This window comes from Nycticebus coucang, chromosome 16 (genome assembly GCF_027406575.1).
Source record: "Nycticebus coucang isolate mNycCou1 chromosome 16, mNycCou1.pri, whole genome shotgun sequence".
NCBI lineage: Eukaryota > Metazoa > Chordata > Mammalia > Primates > Lorisidae > Nycticebus > Nycticebus coucang.
In genome coordinates this window covers 733,990-747,593 of record NC_069795.1, presented here as the reverse complement: position 1 = coordinate 747,593, position 13,604 = coordinate 733,990, and positions in this window count along the sequence as shown.

The window sequence follows — 13,604 nt, the reverse complement described above, 5'->3', positions numbered from 1 at the left end:
AGGTGGCCACCGGGGACCCTGGAGGTGGCCACAGAGGGCCCTGGGGGTGAGCTGGCCTCTCTCCTCCATGCTCTTGTGGATCCGCTTCCGCACTGCCTGCCCTGCACAGTTCCCCCATCCCCCCAGGTCTGCACTTGGGCTCAGGGGGCCCCCCGGATCCTGCTCCAGGGCTCCTCCTCAACCTCACCTTTCCCACTGGTACCCCCCCCCCTTGGGAGCCCAGGGGAAGGGGCTACACCACCTGCTCTTGTGAGTGTGGACTCTGTCACCTGCGATTCCTCTGTGAGACCTGCCACATCCTGTACCAGGGTGGATCACCCAGTGCTGGGGAGGTACAGGGCCCCTCTGTGAATGGCCACTGTCCCCTATGTGTCACAGGGACGCGTGGTGACACCAGTCTCTCCTCTGTTCACACTTGCCTGGCGCTGCTGCGGCGCACTCTGTAGCCCACACTGCTCAACTCAGCTGTCAGCCTCATCTTCACAGGAGAATACAGCCCACCTGTGTGGCTTTGCAATATGCTCTGGATGGCACAGGTGCTGCAGCCCTGCGCCCTTCTGTGGGCGCCTTGTGGATGCACCTGTCTCCTTTCACACCCATCTTCTGAGACACTTTGTCTTAAATGCACATTCACAGACAGCATGAGGCCACACTTCTAGCCCCAATCATCTTTGCTCTTTACAGAGAAATTAACCACATTCATATTTAAGACAACCCATATTTGGTCTTTTCAACACATTTTTTACACCCAGCATCTACAGAAGGAACACTTTCCAGTGTGACTTTGGACACATGGGGTTTGTTTCTGTTCCAGCTGAGGACGGCTGGCCCACAGGCGTCCCAGGACCACACAGGACTGGCATGCCCCACAGAGCCCCATCTGGTTGGCCCAGAACCACCTTCTGGGAAGCTGCTCATCCTCAGCATCTTCTGGTGACACTCCCAAATCCTCTGGAGAACGGAGGCACCTTGCCACCTCCTCAGAGAAATTCAAGTCTAACTGCAATGACCTCTACAATGTTCCCCCAGAACAGCTGAGATTAGACAGACAGCAGGGTCTGTGAGGATGTGGGCGGCTATTGGGGCCCAGCTCCTTTAGGATCTCAGGCAGGGGGCACTGACTACCCCACCCAACCCCATCCGAGTCTGCCAAGGGCAAGAACTGAACTCTCGAGTCCAAAGAAGACTACATGAGAATGTTCATGGCAGCTTCAGGTCCATCAAAACAGACATGTGGGTAAGCCAAGTGCAGTTCACCCACCCAGGGCAGGCCCAGATGGATGCTGTGGGGAGGGCATCCCTCTCTGGAGGCTCCAGAGCAGGGAGGCTGACCGGAAGGAGGAAAGTCAGAGTAGCAATCATCTCCACACAGACAATGGGACATGCACAGGGACCCCTCTAGAGTCATGACGATGGTTGTATGGTAGTGAGGGGGGCATGGCAGTGCATTCATCAGGGTTCTCCAGGCTGTACACAGAAGGTCTGCGCCTCTCCCTGCAGAAACCACTGCTGCAGTTCTCCCATCTGACCAGAGCCCTCCACGCCCCGGGCCTGCCCTTCGGGGCTCTGTGGTCACAAGGCCCCACCTCCTGGGAACGTGCACTGTGAACAGCTCCTTTACTCTGCCTTCCTGTGTTCAGCTGCCTGGTGACCCTGGCCCTGGCTGCACACCCCACATACCTCCCTCTCTGGAATGGGAGTGTGACACCATCTCTCTGAGGTTATGTTACAGGACAGATGTAATTAAGGTCTCTAATCAGTTGACTTTGAGTTAATCACCCCTCTACCCCTGTCCTCCATTCCTCTCCCTGCCACCTTCCTGGGACACTTGTCCCATTATCTGAACACTCACAGCTCCCTCCCACGCTGCAGCTCAGCAGATCCTTGTCTAAATCTGACCCACCTTATTCCTTTTATCACCATTTTCATTTTCATTTATGACACTTTCAAACCTACAGAGAGGAAAGAACAGTCCAGGGAGCAGCCGCTACCGGCCTTTGCCACACTTGCTTTAATGACTTTATGGGTAAAGTAATTTGGTGTGAACTACAGACACTATGACATTTCACATGTAAATACTTCAGTGTCCACCACTCTCAACACGAGCAGGACACCATCACTGCACCTGCACATCATCCAATACCCAGGCCTCATATAAATTCCAACAATTTTCCAAAATTGTCTTTTTCACCTACCTTTTTCCCTTCCAAATCTTGGGTAAAGTTCAACCCTCCTCCCAGGCCTCCCGTTCTGCAGTGGCTGGGATAGGCGGCCCAATGCCACCTCCCCTCATGGGTTCTGTAGTCTGTGACGCATACAGCTACATCCTCAGCTCCTCTTAAATATTCGGAATTGTTTTCTATTTATTTTAATTTGATAGTTCAATATATAAAACATTGTTCTGGCTAAAAGCCGAAGGTGAAAGTGTGCCCTGGAAGGCCGCCCCCCGATGGTCCTCCGCCCTGATCAGTTTCTGGTTCAGCCTTTCAGGGTTCCTTTCGTGTCACCTTTTTAATAGAAAAGTTAGAGTCCTGTATTCTCAGATCTGCACTTAACAACCTGTGCTGGAGATTACCGTGTATCATTCTCTCTTCCTTATGGAGCTTGGTTTCCCATGGCATGGCTCAACCACAAGCAGCACGTGGGATGTTTGGGTGATCTCTGCACTTGAGGCTGTGAAGGAAACCTGTGTGTTGTGTCCTTCCCTGCCCTTGCGTGTGTGTGTGTCCTTAAGACAGATCAAGGCACTCACATCTGTAACTCTGTTGGGCAGCCAGGTCCCCTCCACAGGGCTGGACACCTGGGTATCCCCACATTCTAACCAAGAAAATAAGTGGTCAGAGCTCTGAGCTTGTGTTATCCTGATGGCTGAGGAACGGTGTCTCAGGGTACTGGTTTGTGTTTCTCTTCCCACACGTGACGCTGACCCTGGACGTCTATTTCTGAGAAAGACCTATTCACCATTACTGCCTTTGTTCTGTTGTTCTTGTTTTTTTCTTCCCCATTTCTGGAAACTACGTGTTAAGGCATATTACCTTCTGTGACAACTTGCAAGTGTTTGCTCCCAAATTTGATTTTGCTTCTCTTAGCAGTGCGAGGAGGGAGTGGGCAAGGATATTTTTGCGTTTTAGTGAAGTCTAATTTCTCAGTCACATCCTCCCTTGAAGCAGAATCTCCGATGATATTTAGAAAGGCTTCCCTGGACAGGTTACAGAAGCACTTCCCACACTTCCCTCCAGTACTCACATGATTTCATGCTTCATATGTGCATGGATGCCCCTGGAATGTACCCTCCGTGCAAAGTGTAATATAAGGACCCAATTTCAATTTTCCAAATGGCTGTCCAAAGCCATTAAATCCATCTTTTCCCCAACTTGAGGGGCTGCCTTCATTATAAACCCGACATAGGGTCTATTTTTGGATCTTCTAATCTTTCCATTACTAGTTGATTTATGCACCAGTACCCTGCTTTTAAATAATTATGGACACTTTACAGTATTTTTAACATCCGCTAGGGATGGCCCCACACCCCTGCCTTGCTAATCTTTTCCAGGATTTTCCTGACTCTTCATGTTTATTTTTTCATGTGGAAATTTGGAATAAATTTGTCTAAGCCCTGCAGAAGGGAAAGGACACTTTGGTATTTTTAGTTATAATTGTGGACATCTTCACAATAAAAAGCCTTCATGTCCAAGAACACGCCCTGGTTTCTTATTTAAGTCTAACTTAGTGTCTTTCAGGTTAAAGCTTTCTTTATATGGGTTTTGTATATTTATTTCTATTTTGTCTCCTACTGTTTACTATTATTTGGTCATTGTTTCTGTGAAGACCACTGATTTCTCTGTGTTCATTTTACACCCTGCCATCTCACTGAGTTCTCTTTTTGTTTTAGTAGTTGCTCAGTTGATTGCTTTGACTTTACCAGAACTACAATCTGCAGTAGAGAAGGTCCTACCTTTTCCTTCCCAATTCCTGTGTGCTCACGCTGTGTGCGTGTACATTGTGTGTGTGTGCATGTGCTGTGTGTGTGCTGTGTGTGTGCGCATGCTGTGTGTGGATCTGTGTGTGCTGCATGTGTGTGCTATGTGTGTGCACATGCTGTGTGTGTGCTGTGTGTGCGCTGCGTGTGTGCACATGCTGTGTGTGCGCTGTGTGTGCGCACATGATGTGTGTGCACTGCGTGTGCGCACATGCTGTGTGTGCGCTGTGTGTGCACATGCTGTGTGTGTGCACATGCTGTGTGTGTGCTGTGTGTGCGCTGTGTGTGCGCACATGCTGTGTGTGTGCTGTGTGTGCACATGCTGTGTGTGTGCTGTGTGTGCGCTGCGTGTGCGCACATGCTGTGTGTGTGCTGTGTGTGCGCTGTGTGTGCACATGCTGTGTGTGTGCTGTGTGTGCGCTGCGTGTGTGCACATGCTGTGTGTGTGCTGCGTGTGTGCACATGCTGTGTGTGTGGTTGTTTGTGTTATGTGTGTGGTATATGTGTGTTGTGTGTGTGCTGTGTGTGCGCTGCGTGTGCGCACATGCTGTGTGTGTGCTGTGTGTGCGCTGCGTGTGCGCACATGCTGTGTGTGTGCTGTGTGTGTGCTGCGTGTGTGCACATGCTGTGTGGTTGTGTTATGTGTGTGGTATATGTGTGCTGTGTGTGCGCTGCGTGTGTGCACATGCTGTGTGTGCGCTGTGTGCGCTGCGTGTGTGCACATGCTGTGTGTGTGCTGCGTGTGTGCTGCGTGTGTGCACATGCTGTGTGTGTGCTGTGTGCGTGCTGTGTGTCTGGTTGTTTGTGTTATGTGTGTGGTATATGTGTGCTGTGTGTGTGTGCACATGCTGTGTGTGTGGTTGTGTTATGTGTGTGGTATATGTGTGCTGTGTGTGTGCACATGCTGTGTGTGTGGTATGTTTGTGCTATGTGTGTGCATGCTGTGTGTGTGCTATGTGTGTGTACACCTAGCATGCCTCCAAGAAGATAGCAGGTAGCAGGGCTGACAACAACAGGTAGTCTGGTCTTGACCCTGACTTTGACAGAATTGCCGAAAGTGTGCTCTACTAAGACACAGTTTTCTCCTATTTGTTAAAAAAAAAAAAAAAATGAGGAAATAAATCTTCTTTCCCATATACGGAGAGGATTGTATAATTTCCTTCATAGATGCCTTTGGAACCTTCAAAGCCTGGCGATTTGGGGTTGGGGTGGAGGGTGGGGGGTCCAATTTTCTCTGTGATGGTGTTGCTTAGACTTTCTACATTTACTTAATTTGGTCCATAAGCCATACAAATTACCATTTCATTCATGTTTTTAAGTGTTTTTAGCTTAGAGTTACAGTAATCTCTTAAGATGTGTTTTTTCTTCTTATGGGAAATAATCTGATGATCAGGCAATTAAGAATATTATTAGGGGCTTGGTGCCTGTAGCTCAGCGGCTAGGGTGCCAGCCACATGCACCGAGGCTGGAGGGTTCGAACCCAGCCCGGGCCTGCCAAACAACAATGACAACTACAACCAAAAAATAGCCAGGCATTGTGGTGGGTGCCTGTAGCCCCAGCTACTTGGGAGGCTGAGGCAAGAGAATCACTTAAGCCCAAGAGTTTGAGGTTGCTGTGAGCTGTGACTCCATGGCACTTTACTGAGGGCAACATAGTGAGACTTTGTCTCAAAAAAAAAAAAAAGAATATTATTAGGATAATCATCAAAATTTAATATGCTCTGTGAATTAGACGATGACATGTATCAATGTTAAATTCCTGATTCTGATTGCTGTACTGTGATTATGTGAGAGAATGTTCTCATTCTCAGGAGACTCTCACTGAAGTGTACAGAGATATAAACAACACCGACCATACTCTGTGAAGGGATTAGCTTTTACTCAGAAATTTTTAAAAGCAACTCTACAAATGTACAATAGCAGCAATGCTCCCAACAAAAGTCCCATTTGGAATAAATTTACTAATACCACTTAATCAAGTAAGGAAATAGGGCGTGTAGGGTAAAACTCCAAACAAACACATAACTAACATATTTTGGTGTGTGTTTTCTAGCAGTTCAATTTCTATTGTTTTCTGAATTTCCAAAGCAACCCAGACGTTCCAGATGAAAGAGGTGATCACAGCACTAGCCTCACACAAGCTGAGACTGCACCCGGCTCCCAAACACACACAAAAATTGAGTCCTACTTTCTCAACACCCTCATCACTCACCCGTTACAAGCACGGCACACAGGCCTTGGTGTGAACACCTTGGAGTGGAACAGCTGGGTCATATGATAGATATGGCTGACTTTTGTTTGCGACAGACAGGGACTCGCTGTGTCACCCAGGCAGAAGTGCAGGGTTGTTCACAGTAGCCTTGAACCCCTGGGCTCAAGCAATCCTCCTGCCTTAGCCTGCTGAGTAATTGATATCCCATTGTGGTGCCAGTTTCTGTTTCCCTGACGACTAAGACTGCTAAGGATTTTCTATGTGCTTCTTTGCTATCTGTTTATTTTCTTTGGTTAGATGTCTCTTCAAATCATTTTTTCATTTAAAAAAAATTAGTTGTTATTTTTCTTATCATTGAGTTTTGAGAGAGTTTTTTTACTGTATTTTGGAAAAATGTCCTTTATCAGACCCATAATTATAGTTGTTTTTCCCAGTCTGTGGCTCTTGTTTTCACTATCATAACAATGTACTTCAAAAAGCAGAAGTTTTTAATTTTGATGAGGTACATCTCTTTTTTTATGGATCATGCTTTTGGTGTCTTATGTAAGAATTCTTTGCCTAGCCCAATATATTCTTCTATAGGTTGTATAGTTTTAGGTTTTAAGTTATCTGTTTTCAGTTAATAATTGTATATGGTATGAAATATGGATCAAAGTTCATCTTTTTTTCATGTGGATATCCAATTGTTCCAACATCTTTTGCAAAGACTATCTTTTCTTCACCGATGTACATTAGCTCCTTGTAAAAAGACAGTTGACAACATAGGTGTTGATCTATTTCTGGACTCTACTCAGCTCCAGCAATCTACTCGTCTACCTTACACCAACACCACACTGTCCTGATCACTGTGGCTTTACAAGTCTTAGAATCAGGTAGCATTATTTCTCGACATTATTGTTCTTTTTCAAAGTAGTTTTGGCTATTCTAGGTCCTTTGCATTCCCATTTGAATTTTAAAATCAGCTTGTCAATTTTTATGAATTAACTTGCTGGAATTCCGATTGAATCAATAGATCAATTTGGGGAGAATGGACAACTAAGCCATGTCATGAACACAATTGTCTTAACCCGGGTTGAGTTGCTATAAAGGAATGCCCATGGCAGGGTAATTTATAGAGAAAAGAGGTTTATTAGCTCACAGTTGTGTGGCTGTGCAAGAAGCAGATGTCAGCATCTCTCTGGCTTCTGTGGTGAGCTTTTGTGCTGCCTCAGAACGTGTGGAGAAGGTTAAAGGGGCAGAAGGCCCATCCCAGGGACCATACCTGAGGGGCGCCCTGGCGACTCACTCTGTCCGAGGCTAATCCAGGAACAATCAAGTCAGCCTCCAGACAAACATCCAAACCACAGAACAGTATATGTGTTTCTGCACTTACCCAGGTTTGATTTGCCTCAGCAAGGTTTTGTACACACAAAGATTTACACCCTAAGTGTATCATATTTTTGATGTTGCTGTAAACAGTCATTTTAAATTTCAATTTACATATTCTGGTTTCCCTTCAGATCATACAAACCTCTTGCCTTCTAGATTTTAATATACAATTATTTGTTGATAATATATACAAATAAAATTGATTTTGGAATATTGATCTGGTATCCTGCAAAGCTGGCAAACTTACTAATTCTAGCAACGTTTAAGACAAAAGTCCTTTAGATGTGTTCCATAGATGATCGTAGTGTCTATGAATAACGGCAGTTTTACTTCTGCTCTTCCAGTTTAGATGTGTCATTTCTCTGTCTGCTGTTTTGCACTGGCTAGAACCTTTGTTCCCATGTTAACTAGGAGTAGTAAAAGTGGACATCCTAGTCCTGACCTTAGAGGAAAAGCTGTCAGTGTTTCCCACTTAGTATACTGTTAGCTATAGAGTTTTTCCGAAATGCCCTTTAATAGTTGAGGAAATTCCCTTCTAATGCTACTTTGTTCAGAGTTGGGCTTTTTTTTTTTCAATAAAGAACATATGTTGGATTTTGATGAAATGCTTTTTCTGTATCTTTTGAAATAATCGTATGTGTTTTTTAGTTTGTTAATATGGTAAGTTATACCAACTAATTTTCAAATGTTAAACCAATCTTGTAATGTGTCATGTATTTATAAATTTTTTTAATGTTTTGAGATGCAGTTATAAGAAACATTACAGAAAGATTCTGTGTCCCCTTTATCCAGTGTCCTCTAGTGGTGACATCTCGCAAAACTACAAAATAATGACACAACCAAGATCAATGACAGCAATAGAACTGTAGTAAAGAACAATTCTATCACCACAAGGATCCCTTCTGTGGCCCTTTTATAATCATAAGCACTTTTCTCTATCTTAATCCCCTCCCTAAGCACTGGCAACCGCTAATCTGCTCTGTAATTCCATCGTTTCAAAAACATTATATAAATGAAATTGCATAGTATTTAATATTTTGGGATTGATTTTCTTTCACTCAGCATGTGCTCTGAAAGCTTATCCAGGTTATTTCAAGTATCCTTAGTTCATCCCTTTTTGTTGATGATAGTATTTCATGATATGCATGCATCACAATTTATTTAATAATTCACCTATCGAGGGACATCTGGGGTGTTTCCAATTTTTGCCCATTATGAAGAAAGTTGCTATAAGCATCTGTGTATAGGTTTTTGCCTGAGCATAAATCTTTATTTCTCTAGCATAAATGCCCAGTAGTACAATTGTTGAATCATATGATCGTTTAGTTCTAAAATAATTCCAAATCACTTTCCAGAGTGGTGGTACCATTTTACATTCCCTCCACTACTGCATTAGTGACCCAATTTCTCCATATCCTGTCAAGACTTGGCATTGATAATGTCCCTTATTTTGACCATTCTGACAAATGTACTATGATAGCTTGTGGTTTTAATTTGCATTTCCCTGATGGATAATGATTCTGGTATTTTTTCATGTGATTATTTACCGTCAGTCTATCTTCTCTGGTGAAATGTCGGTTCATGTATTTTGCCCAGCTCCTAATTGGATTGTTTGAGTTTCTTTCTTGTTGAGCTTTAAGAGTTCTTTATACATCCTAAATACTAGCTCTTTGCCAGAGAAGTGATTTGAAAACATTTTCTACAATTGCACAGTCTGTTTTATCATCTTCTTTTTTTTTTTTTTTTGTAGAGACAGAGTTTCACTTTATTGCCCTCGGTAGAGTGCCGTGGCATCACACAGCTCACAGCAACCTCCAACTCCTGGGCTTAGGCGATTCTCCTGCCTCAGCCTCCCGAGTAGCTGGGACTACAGGCGCCCGCCACAACGCCCAGCTATTTTTTTGTTGCAGTTTGGCCAGGGCTGGGTTTGAACCCGCCACCCTCAGCATATGGGGCCGGCGCCCTGCTCACTGAGCCACAGGCGCCGCCCATCATCTTCTTAACACAGCAAAAATTTTCAATTTCGATAAAGTCTAATGTATAAATTTTTCCTTTTATCAATTGTGCTTTTGATGTCAAGTCTGATAATACTTTGTGTAGCTCTAGGTTCTAGAAATGTCCTATTTTTCTAAAAATTTTATACTTTTATATGTTTCACTTAGTTCTGCAACCCATTTTGAATTAATTTTTGTAGAACTTGTAACTTAGATCAAGGTTTACATTTTTGCTTATAGATGTGCAATTACTCCAGGGCCATTTGTTAAAGAGAAGATCTTTCCCTCACTGAATTACTTTGCACGACTGTGGGAAATTCTTTGGGTACTTTTTCACCCTGCCCTGTCTCGCATGGCTCTTCCTGGACCCTGATAGAATGAGTGTCAGATGTGTAGTCCTCACAGGTCCTAAGGCTCTATTCTTTATTTTTTCCTGTTTTCTCTATGTTGTTCAGATTGTATAATCTGTTGTACCTTCCAGTTCACTAATTCTTTCCTTGTTTCCTCCTTTCTTCCCATGAACCCATCCACTGAGCCTTTTATTATGGTTATTAAAGTTTTCAGTCCTTCCAGAGGAAGTCCTTGGTTCTTCCTTGTATCTTCAATCTACTAGATGAGACTTTCTACTCAATTTCTTTGCTGGGGCTTTTTATTTTTTTTTCCATTTGTTTTAAGCATGTTTGTAATTGTTAAGGTATTTTTATCATGGCTGCTTTTAACACTTTGTTATATAATTCTAATAACTCTTGTCATCTCAGTATTAGTATTTTGATTGTCTTTTTTCATTCAGAGTGAGCTCTTCCAGGATCTTGGTATGATTAGTGATTTTCTACTGAAACCTGGAAATTTCGTCTTTGTATTATGCTATAAGACTCTGGGTCTGATTTAAAACCTCTATTTTAGCTGACTTTCTTCAATGCTAATCTAGGGAGGGCGAGGCTAGAGTACTGCCAGGTGGAGGTAGAAGTTCAGGTGCCCGGGTGGCGCCTGTGGCTCAAGGAGTAGGGCGCCGGTCCCATATGCGGGAGGTGGCGGGTTCAAACCCAGCCCTGGCCAAAAACCACAAACTAAATAAATAAAATAAATATCTTTAAAAAAAAAAAAAAAAAGAAGAAGTTCAGGTGCCCCACTAAGGTGGCCATTGATGGCCAAGGGGAAGGGGCTCCTGTCACCTCTGGATGGCAGTGGGACTTCTGGGGTAGCCTCATTACTGATGAGTCATGGTGGAAGTCCCACCCCCTCACTAGGCCTCCTCCAACGTCACCCCAGTGGGAGGGAGAGGCACACTTTACTACTGCTGAGGGGGCAGAAGTTCAGACTTCTTGGGGTCTACATTGAACTGGGGGGCTGGAGGGATAGCGCCTTACTATCCGCTTAGTCTCAGCTGGGGACAGAAGTCCTGGCTCTGCACTTGGCGTTCTGTGACATGACTCTCATGAGGGCGAAAGTTTAGGTTCTTCCACTGGGGCTTTGATTGCATGAGTGGGAATGGAGCCACAATTGTTTTATTTTTTGTACACAGTTTATGGCTGGATGAGATCAGTTATCATCTCAAAGATTTCTGTCTTCCTAGTTTGCTCCTATCCTGCTCCTTTGGCTAGAACAACACACTTTTTGTTGGGGCTATTTTTGTCTATGTTCTTCGGTGTTTCCGGGTTGGCAGCTTCTTCAGTTCCAAGTCTGGACATATGAGGCAAAAGTAAAACCCAGGTTGCTCACCACCATGTCCTTATTCAATGTTCCTATCAGTCTGCCTTCTTTCCATCCTTTCATTGTCTTCTCATGTTTGTTTTGTATATAACATCTGTGACTTTTTGTTGTACTTAGTAGGAGGAATAGGAAAAATCATATCTACTCCATATCTCAGAGTTTGTTCCATGTGTTTTTACTGCTGTTACTTAGTGCACAGCAATTTCATTATCAATATACAGCAATGTTTTAACTTACTTCATAATTCATGCCTTAAATTTTTGTAGGTTTTAATGTGTCCTTTCTGAATCATTTTTGTTTGAGATGAATTTCTTATTTACTTGGACTTTGCCGTATCTTTCAATAAGTGAGTTTATTTAATTTACATTTAACATACCGAACATTTTGTCTTAATGTTGGCATCTGATATTTTCTATTCATAATGCTTCCTTTATTTTATAACCCTTGCTGTATGAATATCTTTTTAGAAGTAGGGTATTTTCTTTATGGTAATTCGAAAGGTTACACTGTTTACTCCACTTTTCTTCTCTTATCTATTATAGTCTGCCTGGGCAACTATAAGAAAATACCCCAGACTGGGGCTTAAACAATTGGAATTTATTTTTTCACAATCCTAGAGGCTAGAAGTATAAGATTAAGGTGCTAGACTATGCAATTTCTGGTGGAGATTCTCTTTCTGGCTTTCTAACAGACATCTTCTCACACAGTGGGGGGTTGGGGGAGTAAAGAAAAACATCTGGCGTCTCTATTCATAGGGACGCTACTCCACTCAGCTCAGGGACCCCACTCTTAGGATCTCATTTAACCCTAATCGCTTCCTATTCCAAATGCAGCCACACGGGAGGTTGGCTGAATTTGTGGGGAGAGAAGGGGACATAGGTCTTCAGCCTATAACACATCCCAACACTCTTTTCCTAGATTTAGCATATTTAGACAGTATTGAATATCTAATAAGAAAATCAGCAAATGGGTGGTGCCTGTGGCTCAAGGAGTAGGGCACCGGTCCCATATGCCGGAGGTGGCGGGTTCAAACACAGCCCCGGCCAAAAAAAAAAAGGAAAATCAGCAGACTTTCTGTTCACCATCTCTCTCCTCCCTTCTTTCAGACTTTTTGTGATCGTAACTCATTCTCATTTTTATTTTAGTTCCTCATACGGTTCCCCTTAGAACTGTTATTTCTTGATTTTTGTCCAACTTACAGACTATCTGTTATAGCTTCCCACTGTGAAAGATAAGTATTCTAAAACACTCAGGCTCCTTTCCCCAAACCCCCCAATATATCAATTTTACCTCATCAAGATTTATGCCATTTTCTTCAGAGACCCTGTCTCACTGTTGCTGAGACCTGCCTTTTTATATTGCTAAATCCACGCACATCATGTTTCATTCTCAGCTTTTCTTTACATTTCTTGGTTAAAGAGGGTTTGTTTGTTTTACAAGAGTCCATGGGGCTCACTTTCAAAGTGATTTTATATCTGAGATGATTCCCTTGCTGCCTTCTACTTGAATGTCTGCTTGGTGTGGCTTGACATTTCTGGGATATTTGCTGACTTTTCTTTTTTTTTTTTAATTAATTTTTATTAAATCATAACTTTGTGCCTTGATGCATTTATGGGGTTCAGGGTACTGCTTTGACATACAATGTGAAATGCTTACATTGAACTAAGCAACACATCCATCACAATTATACTCATTTCTTAATAGTTTTGAAATGTACCGTTGCATCATGCACATCAGGTGAGGTCCCCCCAAATGCCCCCCTCCCCTATTTACTGACTTTTCAGTGCCTCAGTATCCTCATCCTATCCTTGGCTGGAGAATTTCCTCTTTCACCTCATTGTTTACTATTATGTCACTGAAATGTCTTTAAAGTATATTTTTTAGCTACCTCTATATCTGAAAGTGTCCAGGAATTTCCTTCCCTTTAGATATTTTTCCATCAAGAATAGGATTTTCCACAATAGGATTCCTTCGGCCTTTCTCGACTTAGTTCCCTGAGAAAATTAAGCCTTAATAACCACAGATACCCAATGCAGGGAATGAATCAACTCACCTCCTCTGCACCTGGAGTGTGCTAGTCAGGCACTGTCCTGAGAGAGCTGAGAGTCCCTCCTGTCTTCCTGTGTTCTGTGGTCCAGCTGAGGAGTCCTGCTGAGAAAGGCCTCACACACTGGTTTTGCTTGTATTTACCTTGCTTAGTTCTTGCTAGCTCCTTTCCTTATACCAACACAGAGCAATGTTCTCCCTGCTTCATCTGGGACCCTCTGAGGGATTGGGTCCTCTCAAACAGGAAGGTCAAGCCAGGCTGTGTGCCCTGCTTGGGGCAGGCCTGGCTCTAGCT